Source organism: Pongo abelii, chromosome 4, assembly GCF_028885655.2.
Source record: "Pongo abelii isolate AG06213 chromosome 4, NHGRI_mPonAbe1-v2.0_pri, whole genome shotgun sequence".
Lineage (NCBI taxonomy): Eukaryota > Metazoa > Chordata > Mammalia > Primates > Hominidae > Pongo > Pongo abelii.
The window spans coordinates 175083434-175108249 of NC_071989.2; the positions used below are offsets into that span (position 1 = coordinate 175083434).

The window sequence follows — 24816 nt, forward strand, 5'->3', positions numbered from 1 at the left end:
ACGCTCTTGCTGGTATTTTTCTGAACAAATAAAGAACAAAGTCATAATGTGTGGCAACCAAGATAAGTGAAAATGTTTAAATTAGCTCAAACTTAGCTATGCCTGTTGCACCAAAATGTCTCTTTTTGAGACTTTTCAAACTTGGCCTTCCAAAAATATGCATTGCTGAGGAACTTTAGGGAACTAGTTCCTCTTCTGTGGCATTTATTCATGTGATAAAGCTCACAAAGCTATCTTTAATTATTACTGTATAGGATATCCCGTTATCTTTAATTATCACCACCGAATGGTTGCAAAATCAAATACTGCTGGCAATCAAGAGTCATTATACAATAGCATGATTGCATCTGTTCATATTAACAGATAAGCACAGAAAATCAACACAGTGTCTGATTTAGCCACTAAAACTGTCTGAACAAAATATTGTATCTAGCGCTCTTAATATCTTGCAGTGACTTTGATCTGATTAAAGTCTAAAGAAACATAACCACAGATGCAAATGTTCTGGTGTTTCTGAAATTAATATTGCTGAATTTCACTGGACTGAATTGCTGGAATCCTAGTGAAGCAGAAGTGATTATAGGCACAGTACAAACTTATGATAGGAGGATATCTAAATCTCTGAGGCCGCAGGTGCAGGATTATAGTAAAACCCCACTGAAACATTCAGTGTTCTGTCTAAATACCCCAGTACAAAATTAATTAGGCAGTTGATCACATAATAAAGCTATGATGGATGATCTAATGGAAACTAGCATCTCAGAGTCAATAACAAACTTGATTCTCTTAGTAGATGCAGCTGATTTTCAGTTTTGCCATTTACAAGATTGTGTGCATAATAAAAGATGAAAAAAGAAGGGGTTCTATTTTGAAAATGAGAACTCAGTTACAGTATTTATCTCTGTTGGAAACTATAATATGTAAGCAATGTAGAATTTGTAGATAGACATATCTGCAAGTAATTCTCTAAGATACTTGGCTGAAAAGCACATCAAAGAACGGGGAAATAATGAGACAGGCTCCAGCTGTTGGATTCCTACAGCTTTTGATTTGTGCTCTACCAGAAACTCCAGGTTTTGATCCTGTGTTGATTATTTCCATGGTACTGAAGTTGATTTGTGCATTATTTAAAAACAGACAGTAGGCAGCAAACAAGGAAGAGTCTGCAAACCATATCTTAAAGGACATTTTGTTTCTGGCTCGTCATTTCTTGCTTTCTATTTGGGGGGCTCTGTTGATTGTACATGGCTACCTTGTGGAGGAATGCAGATTAAGAATGGGGAAGGTGCAGAACAGAGCTAATCAGAGGTTTTGAAAATAAGTCAGAATGAGATTGCAACTAAGGTGATCATAGGGTTCTGGGACTATAAGATATATGAATGCCATATGTTCCGTGTTGATTTTCAACTTTGTGGAACCATGGGAATGATTATAAGTGGGTAAGGACCAATGCCCAATTTGAAACAAGAACTATTTTCTCAAAACAGAAATCTTGTAGTTAAAAATCACTAAAAACTAAACCGGCTCTGGACCACCCCTCCCAGACTCATGACTTCAGGAAGTCCTTACTTAAAAGGCAGCCTATTTTTTAAAGCTTATTATTACATGTTTTCTTAAAACATGTTTCATTACTTATTTATGAAATAATAAGAGAATTTGCAAATTCAGTAATATAACTTTCTGGAGAACTTTGTGCCCAATCTTTTTATGTGTTCTGATGGTCATAGAGTAATGCAGGTCAAGCAAGGGCCCAGAGGTTTTGATGCTATTTGAGTTGGTGATGAAGTCTTATTACTCCTCAATCTCCTGGAAGCCAAACAGTGCCAAGAAACCATTTTTTAAAGTCTGATGTTTCTTTTGGTTGAGTCCAGAATTATACAAGGTGAGCTGTTGTTTCATATCACTGATCATGAGAAAAGAAATCCAGCTGGCAAATGGACTTTTCTTTTTCTCATTGTTTGTGAACTTCTCTCATTCTTTCTTCATTTCTTCTTTCTTTCTTCCTAATCTTGTCACTTTCTATGTGTACAGATACATAAACAAAGCACACATCTGCACGCCCATATATGCACAAAGGCAATAGGAACAGCTGCCTACTGGATCGATGAGATAAATTATTTAAGGGCTCTTTATAGAAAAGTACTCACAACCAATCAGCTTATTGATTCAGAAAGATATCAATAATCAATACACAGTTCTCAGAGTCTCTTGAAGACCATTGTTTGATATTATATTGACCCAACCTTCTCCTTATCAATAATCCCTTCCTCCCTCCTCATTTGGTCCTTTATGCTTAGATTGTCAATACATGGTACTTGGATGTTTCCTTAATAACATGTAATGTGAGAATTACAGTAAACATTTCCATGTTTATGGGCAAAAGTAATGAATATATTGGGGGTTATAGCTATACTTGGGCTTATATACAATATTAAAAATTAAATGACAAGTTTCTTGCATTTGAAAAAGCCTATATAGAGCTAATGCCAGTAAAACAATACAGACTGAATTTTCCAACAAAATTTGAAATCAATTAAGCAAATTCTGGAACATTAAAAAAAGAGTAGCATGGGAATTAACAGAAATTATTTGTTACAAGAAGATAGATAAAAATGCAAATTCATGTATATTTAAAAGACTTCAAATAATAGGACAGATGAGCTGAGATGGAAACCTATGTGAAGTTGAGAAAAGGAAATAAATTTGAACATTTTTTCAAAAAGCGGTAGAGAAACTCTTTCTGAATTATTGTCTGTCTTAATAATTACAAAAAATATCTGGACAATTAAAAATTTAAACAATTACATAAGACATAGGTATTTTTAGAGGAAAATGTTTAAATGCAGAGAAGAAAATAAAAAATAAGAAACAATCTCAAAATTAAAACAGAAAATTTATTATTATTTTGGTACGTATTTTCTTGGGATGTATTCGTGCAAGTGTTTGTATTTGTAAACATAGGGAGAAAGTATTGGTGAGGATAGGCTGGTTATGATACAGTGACAGATTCCTAAATTTTAGGAGTTTTATAGCACAAACATTGCTTATTAATTCCATCATATACTTAATGTAGGTTAACAGGGGTTCTGCTTCCCATAGTTCCTCAAAGTTCCAGTCTGTTGTAGGCTCCACTATACCATAGGTAAATGATTTGAAACACATGGCCTCCAAGTTTCCTGTGATAGAATAAGATAGGAGGCTCACAAAGGATATTTATAAGAAGCAAGCAACTTTTGCCACATGGTCTCAAATTTATTACAAAATAAATGGACAGATAGAGTCTTACTAAATGCCCATGAGGAGTAAAATGAAGGAAAAAAAATTTGAGCTGGGTGTGGTGGCTCACACCTGTAATCCCAGAACTTTGGGAGGCCGAGGCAGGGTGGATCACGAGATCAAGAGATCGAGACCATCCTGGCCAACATGATGAAACCTCGTCTCTACTAAAAATACAAAAAAATTAGCTGGGTATGGTGGTGTGCGCCTGTAGTCCCAGCTACTTGGGAGGCTGAGGCAGGAGGATTGCTTGAACCTGGGAGATGGAGGTTACAGTGAACCGAGATCCCACTCCAGCCTGACAATGGAGTGAGACTGTGTCTCAAAAAAAAAAAAAAAAAAAAAAAAAAAAAAAAAGGAGCAATCTAGACGTGTCTCTGTCCCCTCCTACACTCTCAGTTTTGAATAAGATTGTAATCATTATGTTTTACAGCTTAGTTTTATTTGAATTAATTTTGAATATATGTTTCAAATGTGTGCAGAATATTTCATCATGTAAATATTCCATCCTTTACACAATGCATTTCTTGTTGTTGGACATTGAAATTCCAGATTATTTTTTATGGTTGAACATAGCGGTAAGGTAGTTGCTAAGAGTGTGGCTTTTCTGCCAGAAAGATCTGTATTTGAATCTTTGATCCCTTTCTTCACCAGCTGAATGACTGTGGGAAAGTTCCTTAAATGACTTGCATCCAGATTTACTTACCTATGAATCAGAGACAATACTATCTACCTCCTTTAATACCTTGAAGATTAAATAAGGTAATAGGAAGTATTTCGTGTACAGCTTGCTACTAAGAGTGTAAGCCCAGAATAAATGACAGCTCTGGTAGTATTTACGAGAGTAGTGTTGGTGGTCTGTTTTGTTGCTGTTGTTATTTTTTTTAACCTCATTGTTCTCAGTACGAAAGTCCCCTGCTGTTGCAGGAGGCTCCTATATGAACACAAGCGTAGAAGTTGAGGCTGAGAACTTTTCTCGTAATACAACCAGTATGAGGCTTACATGAAATTTTGCCACAATTTAATCCTGAACAGAAGGACCATCCATATTGCCAGTACATCCCAAGTAGTTTTTTGGATTAGCTCATATTTGGAAGGAACCTGAGTGATTTTTAAAGTATGCAAAAGTACCATGATTATATATTGTGTTCACACTGTGGTGTTCTTTCGTAAGTACCCACTGTGTGTGAAGAAAATGTACTACCAGCTGGTGCTTTAAAACAAACAGATAAACCAGCCCTAAGTTGCAAAGGTATATCTGGAAGGATGTTTTTTGTTTTAATAATAAAGACATGGGGCCAGGCATGGTGGCTCGTGCCTGTAATCCCAGCACTCTGGGAGGCCGAGGCAGGTGGATCACAAGGTCAGGAGATCAAGACCACCCTGGCTAACACGGTGAAAACATATCTGTACTAAAAATACAAAAAATTAGCCAGGCGTGGTGGCGGGCACCTGTAGTCCCAGCTTCTCGGGAGGCTGAGGCAGGAGAATGGCGTGAACCCAGGAGGCAGAGCTTGCAGTGAGCCGAGATCGAGCCACTGCACTCCAGCCTGGGCGACAGAGAGAGACTTCATCTCAAAAAAAAATAATAATAAATAAATAAATAATAATAATAATAATAATAAAGACATGTATGCACTCTATACAATCATCATTGGTAATAGATAAATTATAGAACATAGCACTAAGTAGAATGTGATACAGCCATTTAAAAGAAAAGGCTGGCTTGTAGCTCAGTTATTAATTTAGAAAGATTTCCACAGTACATTGTATTGTTTTCAATATGTGTCAGGTGTTTTGGGTTCCTCTATTCTTCCCTTACTGCCTTCCTTTGCATTAAGTAAATATCTTCTAGGGTGGTTCCTACACATCCTTACCAACACTTGATCTGGTCAGACTTTGTTCATTTTAGCCATTCTGACAGGTGTGGAGTGGTTTCTCATTGTAGTATAATTTTGCATTTCCCTAATGAAGAATTACATTACACATATTTTCATATGCCTCTTGGTATTTATCTGTCTTCCTTAGTGAAGTGTCGGCTGAAATCTTTTTTTTGTTTTTGTGGTATGCTGTCTAGTTTTAATTATTGAGTTTTGAAAGTTCTTTATATATTTCTGGATACCAGTCATTTATCAAATATACAATTTGCAAATATCTCCCAGGATGAAATTTGTCTTTGTATTCTCCGAATAGTGTTTTTTTATTATTATTATTGTTATTATTATTGTTAATAGAGACGGAGTTTTGTTCTTGTCAACCAGGCTGGCGTGCAATGGCATGATCTGGGCTCACTGCAACCTCCGCCTACTGGGTTCAAGCGATTCTCCTGCCTCAGCCTCCCAAGTAGCTGGGATTACAGGTGCCCGCCACCACCCCCGGCTAATTTGTTGTATTTTTAGTAGAGACAGGGTTTCACCATGTAGGTCAGGCTGGTCGTGAACTCCTGACCTCAGGTGATCCACCTGTCTCGGCCTCCCAACGTGCTGGGATTACAGGCATGAGCCACCATGCCTGGCCCTTTTTTTTTTTTTTAATTATTATTATACTTTAAGTTCTTGGGTACCATGCCTGGCCTTTCTTTTGGTTGTTAAATTATTATTATTATACTTTAAGTTCTAGGATACATGTGCAGAACATGCAGGTTTGTTACATAGGTATACACGTGCCATGGTGGTTTGCTGCAGTTAGCAGTGTCTTTTAAGAAAGAGTTTTTGTTTTTGAAGTATAATTTACTTACGTATCATTTTAAGAATCATACCTTTGCTATCATATCTAAGAGATATTTGACTAATCTGAGGCCACATTTTCTTCTATGTAGTTTTGCTAAAACATTGTTATAGTTTCATGTTTTATATTTATGATCCTTTTTAAGTTAATTTTTTTATATAGTATGAGGCTTGAATTTAATTTCATTTTCTTACGTACAACTTGTTCAAATGATTCAATACTGTTTGTTGAAGACTATCATTTCTCCACTATATTGTCTTTGTGCTTTTGTCAAAAGGCAGTCCATAGTGTATGGATCTATTTCTGAAAACTCTAGGCTGTTCTATTTGCATATTTGTTTATTTTTTGTAATAATAACACCCTTAATTGTGTAGCTTTGTATTAAGAATTTGTATTATGGTTTCTTTTCATTATTATGCAGTTCAAAATATTTTATAATTTTCCTTTTTATATATGCTTTGACCCATAGATTATTTTAAAGTGTGTTATTTGGTTCCCTAATACTTTGATATTATCTGTAATATTTTTGTTATCTTTACTTACTTTATGTTAGAATGTTATTTATGTTATCTGAATATTTTTAAATATACTGAGACTTATTTTTATGGTCCAGAGTATAGTCTATTTTGGCAAATGTCCCATGTGCACTGGGAAAAAATGTGTACCTCCTGTTAGGGTTCCATAAATGTCATGTTAGTTTCTAGTGGTTTTCAATTTTTTATATCCTTACTGATTTTTTCTCTATTCATTCTATCAGTTATTGAGAGAATAGTATTGAAATCCTTAAGTTTGGATTTGTTTATTTGTCCTTGCTTTTTTGTTCTATTTGTTCTATGCATTTTTGTTTCACTTATTTTGAAATTATGTTATTAGGTGCATAGAAATGCATAATAATTATGTCTTGATGAACTGGCAGTTTACCATTATCAAAAAAAATCATTTTTATTACTGGTAATATTCTTTGCTCTGAAGTATAATTTGTCTGATATTTAACAGCCACTTCAGCTTTCTTTTGAAAGTGTTATCATTGTACATAGATACCACTCTTTTATATCTTAATCTTTTTATAGCTGTATCTTTATATTTGAAGAGACAATGTTAAATATTAGTGTGATTATTGAAATGGTTAGGCTTAAGTTTGTCATCAATAAACTCACTATTTGAACCATCTTTTCTTTGTTCTTTGATTTTTTTTTTTTTACTGTCAACTATTGGATTAGTAGATTTTATAATTTGAATTTGTCTTCTTTGTTAGCCTGTTAGCTAAAACTCTGTTGTGTTATTTTTGCAGTTGCTTCAGGGTGCATCGTTTACATCTTAACTTATCACAGTCTATTAATATCATTACTTTCTGCCTAAAAGACTGCCTTTAATACTTTTTAGTGTGTATCAATTAATAATGAATTCTTTCAGCTTTTGTGTTCTGGAAATGTCATTTTACCTGTTTTTGAATGATATTTTCACTCGATATAGAATTCTAGACCACAAGGATTCTTTTCTTTTGCAGTAGTTTAAAAATGTTGCTCGACTCTTTTTTGGATATATTTCTTTCTAACAAGAAATCTTCTGTCCTCTTTACCTTTGTTCCTCTGTACATAAGATTATCTTTTAAGATTTTTAAAAAATTACTGGTTCTCAGCAATTTGATTATGATATGCCTTAGTATAGTTTTAAACTTTTTTCTGGCCCTGTGTGGTGGCTCATGCCTGTAATCCTAGCACTTTGGGAGGCCAAGATGGGAGGATTGCTTGACCCTAGGATCTCAGAATCAGCCTGGGCAACATAGAAAGGCCTTTTCTCTACCAAGAAATAAAAATGAAAATGAAAATAATGTTTTCTGGTGCTTGGGGATTTATTTTGTCTCTTGGATCTGGATATTAGAGTTTTCATCAAATTTGGAAAAAATTGTGATCCTGACGTTTCATTTATTTTTTCTCTCTCCTGCCCTTTTACCTGTATTAGGCCGCTTGCAGTTGTCTCACGGAATGCTGGTATTCTTTTTCTTTCTGGAAAAATTCCCCCTTCTCTCTCTGCTTCATTTTAGTTTTTATTGCTATGCCTTCAAGTTCTTCTGCATTTCCTTTGTAATGTATAATTGGTTGTTAAACCCATCCAATGTAATTTTTATCTTACACATTGTAGTGTTCGCCTCTGGGATTTAAGTTGGTATATATATGTGTGTGTTGGTATATATATATATAATATGTGTGTGTATATATATGTGTGTATATACACACACACACACACACACACACATCTCAAAATAATAAGAGCCATCTATGACAAACCCACAGCCAACATCATGTTGAATGGGGAAAAGTTGAAAGCGTTCACCCCAAGAAGTAGAAAAAGACAAGGATTCCCACTCTCACCACTTCTATTCAATACTGTACTAGAAGTCCTAGCCAGAGCAATTAAGCAGGAGAAAGAAATAAAAGGTATCCAAATTGGAAAAAAAGAAGTCAAGTACTCTCTCTTCATTAATGACATTACTGTATACCTAGAAAACCCTAAAGACTCCTCCAAAAGATACCTAGACTTGATTAACAACTTCAGCAAAATTTTAGGTTAAAAAAATCAGCAGATAACAATCAGTAACATTTCCATACACCAATAGTGTTCAAGCTGAGAACCAAAGCTTGCCATTATATAATTACTAAAAATTTAAATTATAAGTGTAAAATGTTTTTATATTGTTTTAATTTTAATTTCTCTAGTTACTGTTAAGGTCAAACATTTTCATCTGATAGCCATTTATATTTGCTTTCCTGTGCGTTACCTCTTTATAACGTTTGCCAATTTTTACTTTCTTTGTTGATGTGTGTGTGTGTGTGTGTGTGTGTATGTTGTAGATGTTTATAAGCTTTTGTAATTAGCCAAATGTACAATTTTTGAGGGGAAAATATCTGAAGATTATGTATACATTTTTTTTTTTTTTTTTTGAGATGGAGTTTGGCTCTTGTTGCCTAGGCTGGAGTGCAATGGTGTGATCTTGGCTCACTATAACCTCTGCCTCCCAGGTTCAAGTGATTCTTCTGTCTCAGCTTCCCAAGTAGCTTGGATTACAGGCGCCTGCTACTGTGCCTGGCTAATTTTTTGTATTTAGTAGAAAAAGAGTTTCACCATGTTAATCAGGCTGGTCTCGAACTCCTGACCTCAGGTAATCCACCTGCCTCAGCCTCCGAAAATGTGTGCCACCATGCTCTGGCAATTATGTATACTTCTAATCAGTCCAGTCCCCTTACTCCCCGCATCTTCACCTGAGCCACTCTAATCATCACATCACCTAGGCCAAGTCCAGAGAACTGGCCCTTGCCTGGCTTCAGACACACATACACTTTGGGCTATATATTATTTTATGATTATATTTATCATTCATATTAAACTTAATAACATGGTTATTCTGGGTCTTTCTGCACATACAATTTGAGTGGAGATTAGATACTGTGGTTAATCTAGTAACTTAGAGTAGTATAAGGGCTGTTCTAAGCACTTAGTCTGGATTAGAAACTTGATAAGCAAGGCAAGCTCCAGAAACCTAATTCAATTATATATTTTTCATTTACAAATGGCAGAAGGATGGCTACAGACCAGTGTATACAACTTGAATAGAATTACACAGAAATTTGTTGCCTGAGGCTGAGCTTCTAAGGATGTAGGTGAGACTGAGTCAATTTATCAAGAAAGAAATACAAATCTTCCATTTTAATTTAATTATAACTATCAAGCATGAATTTACATAGTGTCATCTTCAGCAAAATTGAGACAAGTGTCGCCATACCAGTGAAAACCCCTAACCAATCAAGTCTAGGTGGTTATATGTGTATAAAATAATTTTGTTTGAATTGACAAGGTATATAATACACAGTTTTTTTCAGTTACCATCCTTTTCATCCTCTATAATTACTGACCTTTTTGTGTGAATATTTCTGGTAAGCCTCTTGAGAATGGAGCCTTGCTTCATTTATTTTCTAATCCCTCTTAGCATTTAGCACAATAATTTCAAAGTCTCTAAATGTGCCATGGTCAAGGAAAGGCTGGCTACTTCATCTTTAATACTGCTGCTGCTGATGATGTTGATATTAATAATAATAACAACAGCGATAATAATAGCTGACATTGAGTTGATGTTGTATGTCAGATACCATCCTGAATGTGAATTCTCCAGTTTTTATGAATGAGGGAACTGAGGCAAATAAAGGTGAGAAAATTGGTTGAGCCAGGGCTCTGGTGCAAACACTTGGACATTGTATGCTGGGCTCCAGATACTGCACTATGTACAGTTCAAATACAGTTGCACTTTGGGAATTTTTTTTTTTTTTTTAGACAGAGTCTCGCTCTGTCGCCCAGGCTGGAGTGCAGTGGCGCGATCTCTGCTGACTGCAAGCTCCGCCTCCCGGGTTCACGCCATTCTCCTGCCTCAGCCTCCCGAGTAGCTTGGGACTACAGACACTTGCCACCACACCGAGCTAATTTTTTGTTTGTTTGTTTGTTTGTTTGTATTTTTAGTAGAGACGGGGTTTCACCATGTTAGCCAGGATGGTCTCGATCTCCTGACCTCATAATCCTCCCGCCTCGGCCTCCCCAAGTGCTGGGATTACAGGCATGACCCACCGCACCCAGCCAGTTTGGAAATTTTATAAAGCAGCGCTTTGTTTGCAAGTCTGTCTCTCCTACTAGGCCTCATGCTTGTTGAAGTCAGGCCTGACTTGTTTATTTTTGTTCTTCCAGGCTGTAGCACAGTGTCTGACACAGAGTATGCTCTCAGTAAATGTTATTGAAATAATGAATCTGATGAGCAGCATGCCCTTCTATCAGAATCTTCCAGAGCAGCAGACAAAACTTCTGTCTCTTTTAGGGCTCCTCAGAATGCGTATTTCTATCTGCAATGAGTACTCTGGGAATGTTAATTGATGATGTGACTGCAGTTAATAACATAACTTTTCACTCGTAGTAATAAATGTGGGTGGTTGTATTAGTCAGCTATTGTTGCACAATAAACAGTCCTAATGCTGGCTTAAAGCAACCATTTATTCTCTCTTACGTGTGTGAGCCGGCACGGAATTGCCTCTCCAGTCTGCCGTGGATGCCAGGGTGTGAGATGGGTCCAAATATGCTTCTGTATCCATCATCTTCTTTGGTGCAAAATCGTAACAGGACAGCTTCTTTTTAGAAAGGTGGCAGAGGTGTGAGAGGACAAGCCCATCTATGCAAGCACATTTCAAGCCTTCTTGACTAAAGCATGTCACATGAGTGAGACCGAAGGGTCTACTCAGTCTACAGTGAGAGGAACTGCAAAGGTCTGTGGAAAAGGATGTAGATTCCTGCAGTGGTAAATAATGGAGTCAGTAATTCGATCTACCACATTTGTACTGACCAAGCAAGTGATCGAGAAAAACATTTAGAAACACCAACAGCAAAATTTTGATTAAGTTCTTAAAGTGATGTGGTAGAAGTTGGAAGCAAAATCCAAGCCAATTTTTATTTAATCACAGTCTTCTTCCACTCTTCCAACAAATGGTGGATAATGAGTATTACAGTCATTTCAACAGTAATCAACTATGGTATCCCAAACAGAAGATTATAACTTCAGCTGGAAATTGTGCAGCAGGACAGTCGAAGGCTTAAAAACAAACAACAGGCCAAAAAAAAAATCTCATTTAGTCTCAAGTGATACTTTGCAATAAAGAGAGAGGGTAGGGGCAGGGAAATTAAGAAATGAGCAACATGGGCAGACTTGTGTCCCAACAGAAGACTGGACGTGTCATTAAAGGAAGCACTAGAGAGAATTTGAATATCAGACAATGATACATGAGGTAAATGTGACTGGCACTGACCAGTTCACATTAAAAAATGTGTATGATGCAATGAGAAGGTAGGAAATCTGGGAAATTAAAACAGACAAGATAAAGGTTTCCTTTTGTTCCACACTACGAGAGTGAGATCTTGCATGCTTTTTCTTAAGCTTCTTAAGCCTGTAGCATGAGTGATTCAGAACAATGTAGGAGTAATTATTCGAGTGTTTCGGTCTTTGAGAATCTGAAATAGGCTGTTTACCTACAGGTTCTGAATTCCTTTGCAGGTGTGCAGTTGAGTATGTCTCATCCTCTCTTGATGCTGTCCGAGATCCTCTGAAGGCCATGTCAATTGCTAGCTCTAAATAAGGATCAGAGAGCAAAGCTGAGGCATAAACTCATACATAAACAGAACACAGGACATTCTACTTAAAGACACAAATAATAAGGAAAAATGCCTCATGAAGTAGCAATCCTTCTGCAATTGCTGAACATTTCCCTGCAACTTTTCTGTGTTTTTCAAGCAATTTTCTTTATTTTCCCTCACATGAAATGACACAGACCTGCAGTTTCTCACTCCTTTCATTCAAATTGTGTGTCATTTTCCAGGGGCTCAGGCACTTACTGTTTTATATCCGTACAAATGTGTGTATGCATATATATGCACACATATAGGGAAAAATAGGAACATTGTCTTGACAAAATGTGCTTTATACTATCTTTAACAAAAGAAACAATAGGTAGGTCTAAAAAATACATTTTGAAAGTGTAAGTATAAAAAGAAGATACAACAATTGTTTTACAAGAGAAAGTGTTCCTCAGTTTCCCACCCTTTTCCAAAGGTAAAATAGAATGAAACTGATCAAAAGTAATGACCGTGAATAGGACCACAGTCTTAAGTCATTCTTTCTACTTCTTAGGCCAAGAATGTATTAGAATTGCCATGGCATTCCCAGCAGAAAGCCAGATGCATAGCTAATTACTAGAAACTATAGGATTATAGTAAAAAAAATAAACTGTGGCACTTTCCTAAAAAAATCTGCTATGATTGTAGGAACCCAGGGAAGAAGAACGAATCCCATGACTTGACTTGCTTTTCCAATATTATGTATATGCAATTCATACATTTCCTTTCTCTACTTTTTTTTGCCTATATCAACCATGGCAATTTCAATGTGTAGGTGTGTACCGAGATCTTGTAGACTGACTCAGGAGCTTCTAAACTCAACTGCAGTTTACTACGTCCTGTCTAAATCACTCGTGTATTACAAAAGGGTAACTTTGTCCTTGGTCTAATGAAATACATGTTGTCCTCCTTATCATACTTTCCTCCATTCATTCATTCATTCGTTCACTCATTCGTTCACATCTCTGCTTATTTAGCAAATATTTTACAGGCCAAGTACTCAGATAGATCCCAGGGAGTAGAAGATGAGGTAGATACGGGAATGACTGTTGAGAGAGTCACAGTCTAAAGTAACAGTTAGCCACATAAAGTTGCAAAATGATGAGAAAAACATCAAAACAGAGGTACGCACAGAGTGCTGTGGAAGGAGAAAGAAAGCAATTAGTTCTGCCTACAGTAGCCCAGAAAGGCTCCACAGAGAAGGTGTCACTTTTGATAGATTTTGAGGGATAAGCAGAAATCTGCCAAATACAGATAAAAATGGTGGATGGGCTGAGAGCAGAGAACCTTTGCATGTGCACTGAGGCCCTCTACCATGATGCCCACTGATAGGTGACTTATAGCCCCAACAGGAGTTAAAACGCTGCTATATGAAGTTACTGGTTTCACTGAGAAACTGTGTCCCACTTGCTGTGTCTTAAATAAGATTATCGAATATGTCAAGTAGCATAAAACTAGAATTTTTAAAAATTTATTTTCCTTATGCTAGTAAAGAGACACTTTTAAAAAGTATGACCATTTTTATCTTGGTATGGGTCAGTTTGTAATTATATGGAAATTGTTATAATTGATACAGGCAATGGCATTCCAAAGCCTGTGTAAGTAGATAATATTTGCAAATTTGCCAGTCTGGCTTTGAACTGAATCCTGTGTTATTGTGTAACTTGGAGTGGGGGAATGGTAGAAAAGAGAAACTTATTTTTTGTTATTAAGCAAGGCATTTATTTTGAGATAAATATCATCAGAAGCTTGCTAAGTATTCTTTTTTTTCCTTTTTAACATTTGTATAAATTTGTGGGGTATAAGTGTAATTTTTTTTGTTAGCGAGGGGATCTCACTGTGTTGCCCAGGCAAGTCTGCAACTCCTGGGCTCAAAGTTGCCTCATGCCTCAGCCTCCCAAAGTGCTGGAATTACAGGCGTGAGCCACCACACCTGGCCTTCAAGTATGATTTTGTTACATGCATAGGTTGCATAGTAGTGAAGTTACAGCTTTTAATGCATCCATCACACAAATAACGTACGTTGTGCCCATTAAGCAATTTCTTATCATCTGCCCCCATCCCACTCCCTACCCTTCTGGGTTTCCAATGTCTATCATTCCACCCTCTATGTCCACGTGTACACATTATTTAGCTCCAATTTATAAGTGAGAACAAGGCCGGGATGATGACCCATCCCAGTAATTTGGGAGGCTGAGGGGGAGGATCACTTGAATCCAGGAGTTCAAGGCTGCAGTGATCCATGACTGAACCACTGCACTCCAGCCTGGGCAACAGAGTGAGACATTGTCTCCAAAAAATAAAAAATAAAAAAAAATTAAATTAAATAATGAGAACACGTAGTAATTGTCTTTTCTTTCAGGACATGAGTATCTTTCAGGACCTGAGTTTTCAGTTATAGCAGGGTATTCTTTTAAAATTCTCCATATTCCCTGTTTGTCATATTCTGTTAAATTTTCATTAAAAATAATAGAAATACAGAATTATAACCATAATTATTTTCTATCATCTTGATCAATGCCCCCGAATGGGATGAGAGTCATCTGTAAGCCTCTATGCACCTTCTGGCAATTGTCATCTTCTGTGGCATAAGCACAAAGTGATTATACAGTGCTTTCTTTTTTTTTGTCTTTTTGAGACAAAGTCTTGCTCTGTCACCAGGCTGGAGTGCAGTGGCGCGATCTCGGCTCACTACAGCCTCCACCTCCCGGATTCAAGTGATTCTCCTGCCTCAGCCTCCCAAGTAGCTGGGACTACAGTCATGCACCACCATGCCCAGCTAATTTTTGTATTTTTAGTAGAGATGGGGGTTTCACCATGTTGGCCAGGATGGTCTCGATCTCTTGACCTCATGATGATCCACCCTCGTCAGCCCCCTAAAGTGCTGGGATTATAGGCGTGAGCCACTGCGCCTGGCCTATAGACTGCTTTTTTAAAAGACAGGAAAAAAAGTAACCCTAGATTTTATTGTGCCATTTTTACTAGTTAATTTTGCCTTTCTGATCAAATACGATCTCCTTACCTATTTTTTGAATAAGTACCTCTTTCTTCCCTTGTCTTATCTTCTTATATCATCTATATTGCATTTATACAGTATTTGTGTCTTTTCTGCCATTTTGATACACAACATTTTGCTTGTCCAAACCTTGTGAGACTCCTTTTCTAACCAGACTTCCAGTCCTTGCCTTACCTGGCCAACTCTTGTCCCTTTGACACTTGGGCCCAACGGGTGAATTTAAAAGCACTTCAAATTTCTTCCATTTTTTGGAGTCATTATTAGTAGGTTAATAGGCAATAATATGTGTGATTCTACTATTTATCAGCAGTATGACTCTCTTAAAGACCATCATGGCAGAAGCCCATCATGGCAGCGTACCATTTCTACCTTACCATCCAATCAACCCCTTCCTACCACAACACTTACCTTTACCCACAGACTTATTACTTTCCTTATGTGGACCTCAAAAACAGCCAAAGTTTACAGCCTGACAGCCTCCTTGCCAAATTTAGCCTACAAGTCTCTCAGCCCCAATCTCTTTCTCTCTTTCTCTTTGATTTTATTTTATTTTGTGCACACATGCAATTTTTTGGACTGCAGTGTTAGTTTATAATTAATAATTAAGAGATTTACACATACACACAAATTCAGGTTTCTATTTTTACTTGAAATTTATTTTTTTTCTAGAAGGGCTTTGTTATTTCAAGTTTGCTGTGGTTCTCACTACACACTTCTCTCTCCCAACACCTAGTTGTCATTTCTCAACTCACTTAGGCTATTGTGTTCTCATATGCCTGACCATTTTCACTCACTGATGTTGCCAACTTAATATCTACGGTTATTTGAGTTTGTGACTCCTGGCATAGATTTATCTACAAAACAGGAAAACACGGTTCATTTTTAGAAAACAGAAGCCAAATCATCAAGTAATTTTCCCCAGCTCTCACAACAAATACCTAGTCTTTTAATTCAGTCTGGTATTTTTTTTTTATACCAATGTTTCTCAAATGTGCATCTGAATCGCCTGGAAATCTTGATAAAGAGACTGTGTAGCCCCATCCTAGAGTTTCCAATTTATGACTAGGGCTAGAGAATTTGCATTTCTACCAAGTTTCCAGTTGATACTGGTTGTCGGGGGACATACTTTGAGAACCGTGTGCTATGCCATTGTGCGAATTCCTTTCAGTTTACTTTTAAGATGAGATTGAGTATTTACTCTGCCTTCCAAATGATTGTAAACTTCAAAAAATGTTACACAATAAATATAAAGAGTGTCTCCTTCACTTGAACATAAGCCCCATAAAAGCTGGAACATGGCTGTCTTCTTCATTTTAGTATTTCCAGTTTCTGATACATAGGAATTACTTTATAATTTTTTTTTTCTTTTTTTGAGGTAGAGTCTTGCTCTGTTGCCCAGGCTGGAGTGCGATGGCAAGATCTCAGCTCACTGCAATCTCTGCCTCCCTGGTGCAAGCGATTCTCCTGTCTCAGCCTCCTGAGTAGCTGGGATTACAAGCACGTACCACCACACCTGGCTAATTTTTTTATTTTTAGTAGGGACGGGGTTTCACCATGTTGTTCAGGCTGATCTCGAACTCCTGACCTCATGATCTGCCCGTTTCGGCCTCCCAAAGTGCTGAGATTACAGGTGTGGGCCACCACGCCCGGCCATTTTATAATATTTTAAAACAAATTCGTGAATAAGAGGTAAAATGCAGGGCTTGGAAAAATTTAATAAAAATAAAGACTGAAGTAGAGATCTGGTCCCTAACAATCAATGTCAATTTAAGGAAAATAATTTCTAAGGAACGTCTATGCTTCTCTGATTTATTTGGTAGCTTAGTTATGCTTGTGTTAAGAAAGCAAAAGGAAGCAGTGTATCACTCGCTGATGGTGCTCATTGTAATAGTTCCTCCTCTGGGTAGAAAGAGTTTCCACATACACATTCAAAGGAGTGTAATCACTATCCAGAGACCGAATCCTCTGCCCTGACAGTTGGAAAATGACTGTGTGTGTTGGCAGCCCCACAGGATGGGAAATGCAATAGCTCTGCTACTACTGTGCAATGTTGCTAAGCTTAATTGACTGCACCCATAAATAGTGGGAGAAAGTGCGAGTGGGTAATCCATACTACTCTTAAATTATTATGTGGGATCAACCTTCAGGCCTCCCAGAGAATCTCTGTAGTATAAGCCATTGATTGTTTAGATTTTAGGTTTCCTTGTTGTCTGTACCAACCCCAGCTCAATTTTATTCGCTTGCTTTTTTCCTCTTTTTTATCTTCGTGTTCTTGCTTTCACGTGCTTCCTTTTCCTTTTATTTTCCTTTATAGCTTTACACAGAGCCACTCTTATTCCTCCATCCTCACCTCTTTTTCTTACTATATATTCCAATCAACATTCAAACATTAATAATCACTACTCTTGCCTTTTCATCCTTCTCCAGATATTCCACTATGTATTCTAATTCCCCCTGAGGCTTTTCAAAAAAGTTGTCTATACACATTGTCACTCCCTTGCTGTTCTGTTACTCTACCACTCACATCTTATTTCTATACCCATGACTCTACGAAAGCTTTGGTGAAGGACACCATTGACCTCCATGTTGGAAATCTAAGAACTTTACTCTTACTTGACTTTTTACTTGACTTCTCACCACATTTCACACAGTTGACCATGCCTCCTTCTTGAAAAGTCTCTTCTCTTGGTTTCTATAATACAACTACAATTGCCTGGCTTTGTCTTTTCCTCTCTAAACACAGTTTCTCAGTCTTCTTCACTAGTTACGCTTTCTGCCACACTCTTAAATATCAGGGTTCTTCTCTTCTCTTTCTACAGTCTTTTTCTAAGTGATCTTCCACACCCATGACTTAGGGTAATATTTACTCTTTACTGTCACTCATCCATACCTCTCTTTTGAGAGATAGGCTAATGGATCCACCGCCTCTATTTGAATGTCTCTCAGCTATCTCAGACTTAAATTGTTCAAAATCTTATGCTTGAATTCCCATCTCCCCACTCTACCAACAGAAAACATTTTCTCTCTTTCACCTGTTACATCTAATCCACAAATTCATGTCAACATCTATGTCCAAAGTATCTATCCATCCATCCTCAGCTGTACCATTCACTCCCTAGCCTTATCCATGAGGATCTCTCTCATGGCCTGTTCTTGTAACATCCTCTTAACCTATCTCCCCACATACCTCCTTCTTAGATACTTCTTGACTTCTGCCTCCAATGCTGCCAGTTTTCTTTTATTTTTTAATAAAAACCAAAATTTGTTTTTGCACCATTTAAATCCTTTCCATTTTTACCCATCAAACCTGGAATATAATCTGAGAAAAATAAATAACCTCTTAAATTCTTAATATGATTAACAAAGCCTGCTGGATTATCCCATCTTGCTCTTGTCATTTTTTCCACTTTTCTCCCAACTCACAGCAATATACCACACTGGCATTTCTTAAAGTCCATATAGTATATCAAATTATTTCCCATCTCTGAAACTTTGCTCCTGTTAATCATCTGCCTGAAATGCTATTCTCCCTACTCTTCATCCAGATAGTTCTTATTCATCTGCAGTTCTCAATTTAAATATCCTTTCCTCAAAGAATCCTTAAATCCCTAAGTCTAAATTACATTCCTTTTTGTTTTTCTTTTTTTTGAGATGGAGTCTCACTCTGTTGCCCAGGTCGGAGTGCAATGGCGCGATCTCGGCTCACTGCAACCTCTGCCTCCTGGGTCAAACAATTCTCGTGCCTCAGCCTCCCAAGTGGCTGGGGTTACAGGCTCCCCACTATGAGTCCCGGCTAATTTTTGTATTTTAATAGAGACAGGGTTTCACTATGTTGGCCGGGCTGGTCTTGCACGCCTGACCTTAGGTGATTCACCCACCTTGGCCTCCCAAATTGCTGGGATTACAGGCATGAGCCACCACGTGTGACAGGTCTTAATTAAATTTTACTGGTACACTCTCAGAGCATTTATCCATTCTTTTTTTTGTTATTGTTGCACTTATCATGATTTGTAATAATACTTTTATAAATGATGTTTATGTTGTTTCCTTAATATACTGTAAGCTTTATGAATAAAGCAGCCTTGATTATTTTTCTTTCTTTTTAAAATCAATGTGTTATCAGTGCATAGCTTAGTACCCAATAGATTTTAAACCCTTGGTAAATACCTGTTGATTAAAAGGTCTTCCTGACAATTCTCTTCTCACCAGATATCCCTTAGCTCCCATCTCTATTTTCAACTTCTCTCAGATTTTTATCATTCCTTCCTTTTTCTTCCTTCTTTGCCTCCTGCATTCTTTCATGACAAATGCAGACTTGTCAGTTAAGTTCAAAACTTCCCACCTACTTATGTAAAGTTCAGTTTTACTTAAGATAAGACAGTGTCTTAATTTGTTTTCTGTTGTTAGAACAGAACATTACAGACTGGATAGTTTATTAAAAATACAAGTTAATTTAGTTTACAGTTCTAGATGCATGCTGGGAAGTCCAAGAGCATGAAGCCAGCAACTGGCAAGGTCACCTCATGGTGGAAGGGCAGAAGGCGGAAGTGAGTACACAAGACAGAGACACCAGAGGCCAGACTTCTTCATAACAGCAGCACACTCTTTCTTTCTTTCTTTTTTTTTTTTTTTTTTGAGACGGAGTTTTGCTCCGTCGCGCAGGCTGGAGTGCAGTGGCACAATCTCGGCTCACTGCAAGCTCCTCCTCCCAGGTTCACGCCATTCTCCTGCCTCAGCCTCCCAAGTAGCTGGGACTACAGGCGCCCGCCATCACGCCCAGTTAATTTTTTGTATTTTTAGTAGAGATGGGGTTTCACCATGTTAGCCAGGATGGTCTTCATCTCCTGACCTCATGATCCGCCCACCTCAGCCTCCCAAAGTGCTGGGATTACAGGTGTGAACCACTGTGCCTGGCCAACACCACACTCTTGCAATGACTAATCCACTTGTGCATTAACAGTGTCAGCCCATTCATGAGAGCTCTGCCTTTATGACCCAATCACTTCTTATTAGGCCTCACCTCCCAACATTGTTGCATTGGGGATTAAGTTTCCAACACGAGTCTTTGGCATTGAAACCGTACCAGACAATTAGTTTAATTAATTGAAATACAGAAATATATGCTCAATAGCAGATTAACATTTTCCTTCATTTGATTTGCCTCTCCTTTTTTTTTTTTTTTTTTAAATTTGCCGGTAGCTATGTAAACCTAGACCGTTTGGAAGAATGATATCTCCTAAATTATCAAGATATATATTTTTTACTCAAAATACCCAGGACTAATTCCCTATACTGATTCATTCAATCATTCATTTGTTCACTTGTTTGATTAATCAATTATTGATTGAGATCTTACTGTGTATTATGTATTTTTATTATTTAAATCCCAGATTCCCGACTTACTTGCTGAATGATCTTGACCAATTAATTATTCATTCCTCAGTTCTGTTATCTCCTAAAATGGGTAAAAAATAGTAACTAACTTGCAGGGATATTATGAGAAGAAATGAGTTATTGTATGCAAAAACAGCCAGCACATAACAAATTCAAAATAAGTATTAGCATTATTTTTAATGTCATTATTTAATCATTGCTTTTTTAGATATCGGATTATATAATATTGAACAAATAAAGTTTATGCCTTTACATAGCTTATATTTGAGTACAGGGCAAACTGTGACCCTTTGACCTAGCCTGCTGCCCAATTTTGAAAGGAAAGCTTTGTTTGAACACAGCTAGCCTATTCCTTTACATTTTATCTATAGCTGCTTTTTTGCTGCAAAGGCAAAATCGAGTAGTTGCTACATAGATGGTATATCCTGAAAAGCAGAAAATACTTGCGATTTTTCTCTTAACAGAAAGTTAGCTGACTTCTCTTTTTGTGAAAATAGATACGCTTTCTTTAGAAGATAGCCTAGGTATTGGAAATTCTATTGGAGCCAGGGAGATCTGGGTTAGATCTGGCTTTCCTATTAAACTAACTTCTTGCATGGTTTTAGCATATGTCTCTTATCTTTCCTAAACATCAGTTTCCTTGATACCAAAATGGGCTTAATGTCTATCTCAATTTTTTTATATGATTAAAGAATAAAAAGTGTATATAAAGTGCCTGAAAATCTTGGTGCTATAAAAAATGTTTCTCTTTCCTTTTGGAGAATAAAGGGTTTCTTTTATATTGATAGTATAAGTATTAATATTTATTACAACTGTACAGCTACATAAAACCAATTTAGACTAGAAGTCAAAGTAATCATAGTCTATAATAAAATAAGAGTCAGTAGAAAAATAATATATTTTGATTGAAGTAAGTACAAAGAAAAGATATAAGTTAAACTTCTCCACTTTCCATGCTAGAGTGATTTGCATTTTACCATCACAGTCTTGGTTTAAATTTGTCATAGTTAAACTATAGGTTTAAACCCTTTATATGCTAATGATTTTCTATTTCTAATTAGGTTTCCAAGGTGCTTTTAGTACAAAAATCAACTGAAAATACTGTGTAAACTAAATTACTTAGAAAGGAGAACAATCTGGCTCTATAGGAAGGAAATAATTTGTTCTGTTTTTTTTTTAAGGTGCCTCTTTAATAATAGCTTAAAACAATAAATCTATGAAAGTTTGTTTTTTCACAGTAGTTAACCAGTCAGTAATGTTGCCGACAAAATTCCAATTTAAAAAATGACCTTTTAAAGATGCCATATAAAATTAAATTTTAATGAGTGATAATAAATGGTGATACTTTTCACAGGAGGAAACACAAAGCTTGCCTGGAGCCCTTGCTACATGCCATCCACTTTAACTCTCTATTATTGTGTCTTCCCTTTCATTATTTTCAAGGGAAGATGATGGGAATGCAGCACCTTTGAAGAACCCAAAACAGTTTTAATATTGTGCTTACTAAAGGCGATCTTCATCGCTGGATAATTAGGCAGATGGACCTCCATTGCTTTAGTGATGATTCTTTTGTAGAATGCTGCTCCATCCCTCCACAATGATAGTAAAAGATATTTAAGCATTCCTTTGATTATGTGACTGATTGAAAAATAAATCACCATGATTAGGCTCCAAAACAAAAAACAAAAAAAGTGTTTGCACCAGATGGAAACTCTGCTACAGTTCTGTGGCAAGAGCAGAAAGGTCTTCGCCCTGGTCAGCTTTCAGGTGGAAAACATTTGGCAAACAGTCAAATTAATTCTAGGGGGGAAAAAAAAGCATAAGAAGAAAGGGTAAAAAAAATTGTGATGTGCCATTACACCTGCACATGGCTTGTTGGCTTCCTTAACAAAATAAGAATGGTCACCAGTGCTTCTTAGGCCAATATTACTTGTCTTTCATTAATCTTCCAGGTCACTCAAGTTCATTATCCCATTCACTAAATAAGAACAATTTATCTTATGATAAATTGCAATAATCATGACAAACCTAATTATTAATTTTTTTTTCAAGTTTAAACTTCAAAAAATTGTGAAGCTTCTGCTTTTTATGATGACTCTTACTCTACCCTTTTTGCCCTGAGGATCCTATTAGTGGAGAGCTGAGCAATTCAGTTTCATCAGAAATGAATTATGCCTCCACTTTAAAAATATAAATACTAAAGGACTGTAAAGATTAGAAATTTGTTTGAACCTCCATCACTTGACGTTTTCTTCCTCAGTGTATAGAGCTTTCGGTGTTAACATAAAACATCACGTTCTTCTGAAAGTTCAGAGCCAGGTCTCCTTAAAGGAATGCCAGCTAGAATTGGGAGGGACACACAAAATGAAATGTGTTACCTTCTGGGGTGAGATGTGGAGGGGATGTTTGGTGCCTCAGAAGCTGTTCCCAAGATGAGCTATTTGTATAATACAAGGTGGGGAGGTGACTATGCTAGTCACCTTCTGTTTCAAAATGATTAGAAAACTGCAATTCTCAAGAAACAGGGGGTGAATTTTTACTTCTCTCACCAAGGGTCTGGGCATAAATGACACCTTTAATTACTAAGGACTGTTGGTACCACTCTGGTAACAAGCTGCTATAAATGAAAATTCTGATTGCCTCCAAATCAAGTATTTCATATAAATGCCTTTTTGTCTTAAGTACATTTGTTGGTGCAGCTTTCATTATTTTTCTTTGTCAACATATGATAGAAGGAAGTGATGCTGCCAACTTGCTATTTCACTGCTGTTTTATCGTCTGTTTTGCCCAGTGGCTAAAGAGCCAGTGTGTTTTGGCCAGCCATAACTTGTTATTCTAATAGCAGTGAGGCCCCACGAGGGTGCTCAACTTTGACTTCAATAAAATTGCAATTAGAAAAAGAGGTAACTCTCCAGTGCTTAACAAACCTCAATCTTTACTTATTTTTCAGAATTCTTTCAAAATGCACTGGATATCAAACCATTCTCTTTTGATTTCTGACTTTTTAAAAGTATTGCAAATAAATAGAATCCATTTCTCAGACGCACATGCTTAGATGCATAAATTAACTCTTTGGGATCTGAGAATTTAATTCCCCTGTTTCTCTGTTATACCCACCCTCTCCTTTCCCTCATTTCACTAGATGAGCATATATGCCTAACTTGCGAAGTTCCCAGTATCGTTTTGCTTGGTACATATTGAATTCGGCTGCCTGATTGTTTCTCCTAAATTAACGTAGATGTATTTAGGGATGAGACAATTAAAGAAATAAGAGTAAATGCGAGAGGGGGGTTGACATAAGTAAATAACAGGAAAGGGAAAATTGGTTCATGTGTTCTTTTTTCCAGTGTATTTAAAGAAATTTTTTAAAATTCCAAAATGAAATATAGATCCAAATACTGTATTTAACTCAAAATCTAAAGACAGATGGATTCTGAAGAAAAAGGGAGCAGTCTAGGTTTCCTGAACAGATGTGTCCCGATCTACTTTGGTCTACAACTGGTAAAGTGGATGGTTAATGATAGCAAACATTAAAACAATTTTCAACAACTCGTCAAAGATTTTTCTTTTAAAAAAAGCAAAGCTGCCATTCAGCAGCTAATTTGAATTATATTCTGGATTAAGTTATAACTGGTAGGTACATGAACAATGAATACTTCTTGCTTTTTGTTTCTTTAGAAACGATGAGTGAATGAAGGCGGGAGTTACTGGAAGGAAGGTAAGGGTAAGTCGTATCATATTTATTTCTTCCTTTTGAAGCATGTGGAATACATTGTATAAAACTTGTTCAGGAACTCTCAGGGGGCTTGTGTCACAGGTAAATTAGACAAATTTAGTTTTTCAGGGCAAAATGAAGTGTTTGTTTTAGCTGCGCTGCACAGAAATAACCTACCTGACATGTTGAGACCCGTGTTTTCTGCATGCCAACTACCATACCGTTCAATATTGTTTAAGTAGCTCATGGCCGAAGCGGCAAGAGAAACTCTGGGTGAATTTCTGTTTTAGAATTGTGAGTTTCACCTCTCTACGTAATTAGTATTCTTATTATTTAAATCCAGTACTGCAAAAGCAGTGCTTAAAATTACAGCAGCATCAAGCTAGGCATCTGAATGTGACCCATATTTAAGTTCAGGCACAAAAGATCATAGACTAGAGTTAATTCTACCGTAGTTGTGTTTTTTCATTCTAGCGTCATTTTGTTA

At 36.8% G+C, this 24816-nt stretch overlaps 1 long non-coding RNA gene across 1 annotated transcript in view; it reads left to right on the forward strand.

The window, feature by feature from the left end:
• The window catches only part of LOC129059610 (uncharacterized), a 1962070-nt gene extending 1937524 nt beyond the window's left edge, over window positions 1–24546 (forward strand). Inside the window, exon 7 of the long non-coding RNA XR_010140069.1 lies at window positions 24293–24546. This is a non-coding gene — a long non-coding RNA (uncharacterized LOC129059610). The remainder of the gene's footprint in view (window positions 1–24292) is intronic.
• Window positions 24547–24816: the final 270 nt, after the last annotated feature.